Source organism: Rhinopithecus bieti, unplaced genomic scaffold (assembly GCF_001698545.2).
Source record: "Rhinopithecus bieti isolate Rb0 unplaced genomic scaffold, ASM169854v2 scaffold_5889, whole genome shotgun sequence".
NCBI lineage: Eukaryota > Metazoa > Chordata > Mammalia > Primates > Cercopithecidae > Rhinopithecus > Rhinopithecus bieti.
This window is the reverse complement of record NW_016805277.1, coordinates 1,574,904-1,581,839: the sequence shown is the minus strand read 5'-3', so window position 1 is coordinate 1,581,839 and position 6,936 is coordinate 1,574,904.

Below are 6,936 nucleotides of genomic sequence, written 5' to 3'. Positions count from 1 at the left end.
TCACAGGAAACAGAGGCCAACAGCTCAGGATACGATGGTGGCTTCAATTCTAAAGGCAATGAGATTCCTGAAAGGAGAAAGGACCTCTGTGGACCTAGGGAGGCAGGGATGCTTCCTGGATTAGGGAGAGACCAGGGATGGGCCTTAAAAAGACAAAGACGCCTCAGACTGCAGAATGCCCAGCTAACAAATGAACTGGAAACCCGTCCGTCCCCACTCCCAACCCCCACGCTGGGAGCCTGCGGAAACACAGTGGACCATTATGCAACAGCCCCATCCCCTGGGCAGAAAGCATTTATTAAGTGCCACAGTATGCTTGGCCCATGTTAGTATTCAGCAAGGGCACAGATGAAGGTACCATGATCCCAAGAAGTGAGAATCCATTTGGGCAGGAGGGAGGCCTGGTTAGAGGTGTGGTAAGCAGTGACTACAGGATCTGGTATAGCTCCTCGTCAAATTTATCCTGCCCACCACATGCTGTTGCTCCTTCCCCTACTACCCGTGTTGTCCTGGGCTGGAGAGGGGTGAATATGGAATAAGAGGGTGAGCTTTCCTTGGGGCACTGAGCCAGGAAAGTCTTGAAGCCCCATGCAAGGCAGTGGGTCATACACTGGGAGATAGTCTATTCTAGGAGAGGGGGCAGACAGGGAGAGCCAGTGTCCTGGGGAGGGAATTCTTGGAGGAATTGTCCCAGGTGGCAGGGATTGGAGGACTGCAGGAACTGGGACACGAAAAGGTGCCATTCTAGGCAAGGTTCAATGGATGGCCACACTCTCCCCCAGGACCTAGTTCACCTAGGTCCCAGGGACCCTATGGGGTCAAAGTCCACCATCACCCAGAGTGTGGCTTACTGCCCCACCTGAAAAACGCCACATCATCTTTAATCCCTCTTCTCTCCTAGGCTGACCTAGGACCTCCTTCCTCTAGGAAGTCCTCCCTAACTGCCATGTTGTGTGCCATGACATGCATAAAACAGCCAGGAGGGTTTCTGAACTCCTGGCTCTCAAAGCCTCTTTTGGGCCTGATGTCTTCCACAAGATGGTGAGTTGCCTGACAGCAGGTATGGGGACCTCCTAACTACTCCCTGGATTCTAAGTGATCACTGCTGTGGATGATCCATCCTTCCATTCAGCCATCCATCCAAAAACTTCTGAGCACTGCAGGTTGCCAGTTCTGTGCCAGGCCCTAGGGATAAGCAACAAAGCCCTGTATAGCCCTGTCTCAAAAAGCGATATTGATAGTTCTTTCTCAATAAGACATTCCTCTCTCAATGTGTCTGAGGCTGTCTCCCCAGCCCACATAGGATTTAGTGTGGGCGCATTCCTCTGTGAAGCTGCAGGTGACTTCCATGTGAACACTGGGCCTTGGTGTGCTCCACCTCCTGCTGCATTTGTGATGCCTCGTCTCTCACCTCCAGTCTCAAAGCCGTAAGCTCTTCATGGCATCCTTAGAACTTAGAGGCACCTGGCCAGACACCGTGGCTCACGCCTGTAATCCCAGCATTTTGGGAGTCCAAGACAAGTGAATCACCTGAGGTCAGGAGTTCGAGACCAGCATGGCCAACATGGGCGAAACCCTGTCTCTACTAAAAATACAAAAATTAGCCAAGCGTGGTAGCAGGCACCTGTAATCCCAGCTACTGGGGAGGCTGAGGCAGGAGAATCACTTGAACCTGGGAGGCAGAGGTTGCAGTGAACTGAGATGGTGCCACTGCCCTCCAGTCTGAGCAATAAGAGCGAGGCTCCATCATCTCAAAAAAAAAAAAAAAAAAAAAAAAAAGAACTTAGAGGCACCTGCAGTTTCCGGGTGAATCTGGGCCCAAAGAAGGCAGAGGACTGACTTGAGTTCACTCGGCAAGCCAGTGTTAGGTCAGGGACCAGGACATAGGCTGGCACTCCCAATCCCTTAGACAAAGGGTACACCTGGCAGCCTAGGACCTGGCACACAGTGGCCACTCCACGCTTGCCTTTGCTGTCGCCGCCTTGGTGTCTCTGACTCTAGACCCCTGCCTGGGGAAATTCAAGCCTAATTTTTCCTTCTGGTGAGGGAACCCCAATCCCATTCATCAGGAACAATGGCTGGCACAATGCAGGAAAAATAACCCATGGGAAATAGTCCTAACAAGCCCTGTGAACCTCTGGGGCAGCTCTTCTCATAATTTGCCCATCACCTCTCAAACCAATTTGGCCAAATTTCCTTAGGATTTCATCAGGAAATATGAACTGCCAATTTTGTTATTAAGTCTTTATTTTAATAACAATTCTTGGCTATTGCATGAAGTCCGAGGGATGGAGCAGGAGGGGAGAACCCACAGAAAAGTCCTTCCTTCCTTATGAAGAAAGAACTGACCCCAAAGCCCCCTTGCTTCATTTTGTTTTGTTTTGTTTTGAGACGGAGTCTCGCTCTGTCGCCCAGGCTGGAGTGCAGTGGCGATCTCGGCTCACTGCAAGCTCCACCTCCCGGGTTCACGCCATTCTCCTGCCTCAACCTCCTGAGTAGCTGGGACTACAGGCGCCCGCCACCACGCCTGGCTAATTTTTTTTTGTATTTTTTAGTAGAGACGGGGTTTCACTGTGTTAGCCAGGATAGTCTCGATCTCCTGACCTCATGATCCGCCCGTCTCGGCCTCCCAAAGTGCTGGGATTACAGGCTTGAGCCACCGTGCCTGGCCCCCCTTGCTTCATTTTAAGGGCAGCTGCCTGGTACCTGATGCAGAGTAGCAGCATCCCAGCAATTGTGTGTGCTTGCTTTTCTGTAGGTCACAACCACCTACATGCACACACACGGACACACACGCCTCAACAAACAGTGAAAGTACACAAAGTTTCCAGAAAGCAAACTGTGTTTCTAGTAACAAACCACAGTCTACCTCTAGGACCTGTGACCCGGTTTTGCCCTGAGAGGATGCTCCATGGGAAGTGCTCCTGCCCAGAGCCAGCAGCCCAACCTCCAGGCGGCTTTGGGCAAGCCCCAACAGGATGCCAGGCGGGCTGGTGAGCAGGAAGAGACGCCGCTCACAACCTCTCCTTGCTGTTATTTACTAAATCCATCTGGGGCTCCTTTGAGCCGTTTTCTGGAAATGCCACATTTCAAGGGTCTCCCTGTTAGAAAAGGTCAGAGAGTATACGCGGGCCTTTCATGTTAAAGGAGCTTGGAAGAAAAGGAAAGGAAATGTATATTTTCAGCTTTAGCCATGATTAAGTGGGCTCAGGCCATGAGAACATTCAGATGATTTACGTGATGTTACACGAAGAGCCAATTAGCCTAACAACTTCCAAAAAATATCTCCTTCAAGAGCACCCATTAGACACTTGGAATGCACCAGGCGCTGTGCTAAGCTCTTCACTAGGGTACAGTGATTCATCTCAACTGCACTCCAACAGAGCAGGGCAGGCCCGCATAGGATATCCATTTAACCTATGGGGAGACTGAGGCTCAGAGAGGGTCAGCAATCTGCTGGGAGTCCCACAGCTAGTAAGTGGCAGGGCAGAGATGGAAACTTAAGACTGCTCAAATCTAAAGCTGGAGCTCTTTTGCTCCAACAACCCTCAAGCCTTGGGAGTCCTGACTTAGTCCTGTTTCCAGCATCTGAGTAGTGCAAGTTCATTAGAATGAAGATGAAGCCTTATTAAATCACCAGCTCTGGCCTGGTCTGGATGAATCCAGAAGACTTTGGGGCCTCCTTGCAGCTGGTCCTGGTCCTGAAACTCCCTGGTCACCTCCAGGGGGGCAACCACAGCAGATTCCACTCACTACCCTGTGGAAGAACCCCAGTGTCTATCACCTCTGTATGTGATCTGAGCCAATTCCCAGAACAGGTGGCCTCGGGTGGGCTCAGGAGAGAGACGGTACACACAGAGATCTGTCTGGCTCAAGGGAGAGATTCTAGGCCCTCTCTGCCAGCAAAGGTCTTGGGCCACCCTATACAGACCATCAAAATGATTCCCTAATCCTGTAGATGGCCCCCTTCATGCAACATGAGCCACCCAGAAAGTCAGGGCTCCAGATTAGTGACAGCTCATTTGTCAGCATTTATCTGCCAAGACCACAAAGCAAATAAGGACTCCCTCTGGAATTTTAGGGATCATAATGGAACACTAGAGTGACAGTTAGGGTGTGGGCTCAGGAGTCAGGCTGCCTGGGTTTCGAATTCTGACACCTTCATTCTCAAGCTGTGAGAACTTAGGTGACTTAACCTCTCTGAGCTTCAGTTTCCTCATTAGTCAAATGGGGATACGAGTCCCTATGTCATAGGGTTGGTGTAATGACTAAATGAGATAATGTGTGTGAAGCTCTTGACAGTATACCTGGCACATAGCAATCACTCAGTGTATGAGGTTCGTCATTGTGCAGATGGTGGCGAAGGAATCAGTGCTGCCTGGACAAGGGGCTCCTGCAGGGCTGCACCAACTTCTGGGGAACAAGTCAGAGCTCTTGTTCCTTTCCAGCTTTCCAAACCCTCCTAAGCCATCCAGGCCCACATGAAATCTACCTCCTTCGGGAAGCCACCCTGACTACTCCAGTCCACATTGATCTCACCATATCTGAGCTCTTTCTGTCCACTATCTGTATAGACTACTCTAGCACCTAAATTGGCTCTAATAACTCTTCAGCTTCTCAAAGCAACCAAAGGCTCCTGGAAGGCAGACACCTCTAGCCCTTCCCTCTCCACAGCCCAAGCCAGGGCTAGGTACACAGTAGATGATCCTTTAGCAACCCTTCAGACTGATTTCAGTGTGGCTGTGGATGCCTGTGACTCAGCCTTTCTCTCCCTCACTCCTCCTCACAGCCCTACCCTCCCTACTCACCCACCCTCTCCTCTGGTTCCAACCAGCGGGGTGGGGAGTTGGAGCCATGACCCCATAGGACAGTTGTTCCCAGACTATAAAATGTCCAAAGAAACTTGAGGGTGGGGGAGTTAACAGACGGGGAAAAAAATGTTCCTTATTTTCTTTTGCCAAATAAGGACATGAAAAAACAAACTTGTCCCACCATCATTTTAGCAAAGAAAAGATGTTTTCACACCAATAAAGCAATAAGGGCATAACCCTTGATTAAAGGCTAATACCACCAAGCTGGAAAGTTTTAACCTTATTGAGAAAACAAAACAAAACAAAAAGAACCTCACTGTTGTTCTGACTACTCTCCTTTCTCCAAGGACTGGGGAACACGTCAGCCTCCACTGATCTGTGTCGGGGGAACTCATGGGTCTGGGGACAGCTATTCTGGAGAAGGTTCCTGCAGAACCAGGGTTCCCTACAAACACAGGACCCCTAAAGCCATTGGGTTGGGCAGATCCGGATTTCCTTTCAGTTGTTCCAGAGGAGGCTCACCCCAAGCCAGACCCTACCTATAACCTTAGGAGCTGAGGTGGGGGAGGCTCTGAGACCCTGTCCCTATGCCTCCTTCCTCCGGGCAGGGCCGAGCCCCCGCTTCCCCGCCAATCCGGAGCAGATGAGGCGAGACTGAGCGGCAAGACCACCTGGGAGGAGGCTGGGGAGACCTCTCCCCCTCATCTCCATCACCAAACTGAGCACTCATGCCCATGCCACCCCCCAGCCCCGGCCTGGGGAAAGGAGGAAAAGTGGGCACCCTAGCCCGGAGGTGGCGGGGGAGGGGGTTGTGGTGTCCGAGGTACCCCGCCGGGCGGGCACAGATAGGATCTGAACACAGGGAAGCATGCCCTGGCTCTTTGATCCGCAGCCAGCCACGCCGGGCCTGGACCCGGAGGGAGGCACGGCTGTCTTCCGGCCCGGCTTTGCACCGCTGCCAGGGGTCCTGTGGGGCCCTCAGCGGGAGAGGCGTCCAATACCCCGCCCTGCCGCAAATACCCTCTATTCCAACTGCTCTCAGAAGAGGCGTGAGCGTCCACACTGAATCCAGCACAGAAACCTGCTAGGGGGGCTGCAGTTGACTGCATCGCGATCCAAAGGACCGGCGTCTTTTGTAGATTCAGTGGCTGAGCCAGGCCAAGTGTGCCCTGGAGGCCCGCGTGGACGCAGACCCGGGTGCTATGCAGATGCGCTGGAATCCAGGCACTTTCCCGCGCTCCGCAAATCTAGATGTTTCAGCCTGGATCGAGCGTTAGAGGATTAGTCAGGCCAGGGTCAACTTGAGAGTCATGTGCTCCCTAAATGCGATTTCTAGGGTGGAGTTGCTGTGGACGAGGGACCCACGTCGGAATCCCGCGCCCACGTGGCTGCCCAAAGCTCTGAGTCTCCGGGCTGCAGGTTCTAGTCATGGAACCGAGTTGGGAGAGTAGTAGGGGCTGGGACTTGGAGGATCGGCTGAGGTCTGATGCTCTTGGCTGTGTTCGCGGCTCAGAGCCGTCGCCTGGCTGAGGGGCCCGTCACAGTTGTGTGATGTATAAGCTCTGCATGCAACAGGAGCTCAATAAATGTGCGAAGGGGGGTATGCTTGTGTTCGCGCTGTATGCAGGCAGCCTAGAAGGAAGTCCCTGATTGGCACAGGGATGGAGGATGGGGCAAGAGCCGCGACAGCGCCGCGGAGTCCCAACGCTGCCGGTTTCCTGGGGTCCGAGCACAGCCTCAAGCAGCCTCAAGCCCTAGGAAGCCCCCAGTTCAAAGCACAGGGCGCACTGGAGGCTGAGCACTATACAGTTCACACCAAGGCTGCAGTGGTAAGCCACGCCCAAGTCCCAAGGGCCTAGGGGACTCCCGCCCTCGGCAGCCGGAGGAGAAACCTGGGCGCAGGAAGCAGGGGGAATATCGGTTGTAGCTGAGTAAGGTGGGGCTCAGGAGTTCCCTTTAGAGTCTCTGCGTTTCGGAAGAAGGGTGATCATTCTCAGGCTCGTCCGACTTCTCGCTCGGGGTGCGCTCCGGGAGAGCGAGCCCTTTAAGGCTACGCCCAGTGGGCGCGTCCCGGCCTCACCCGGGAGAGAAGGGGCGGGGCGGACCTGTGTCCCGCCCCGGCCGG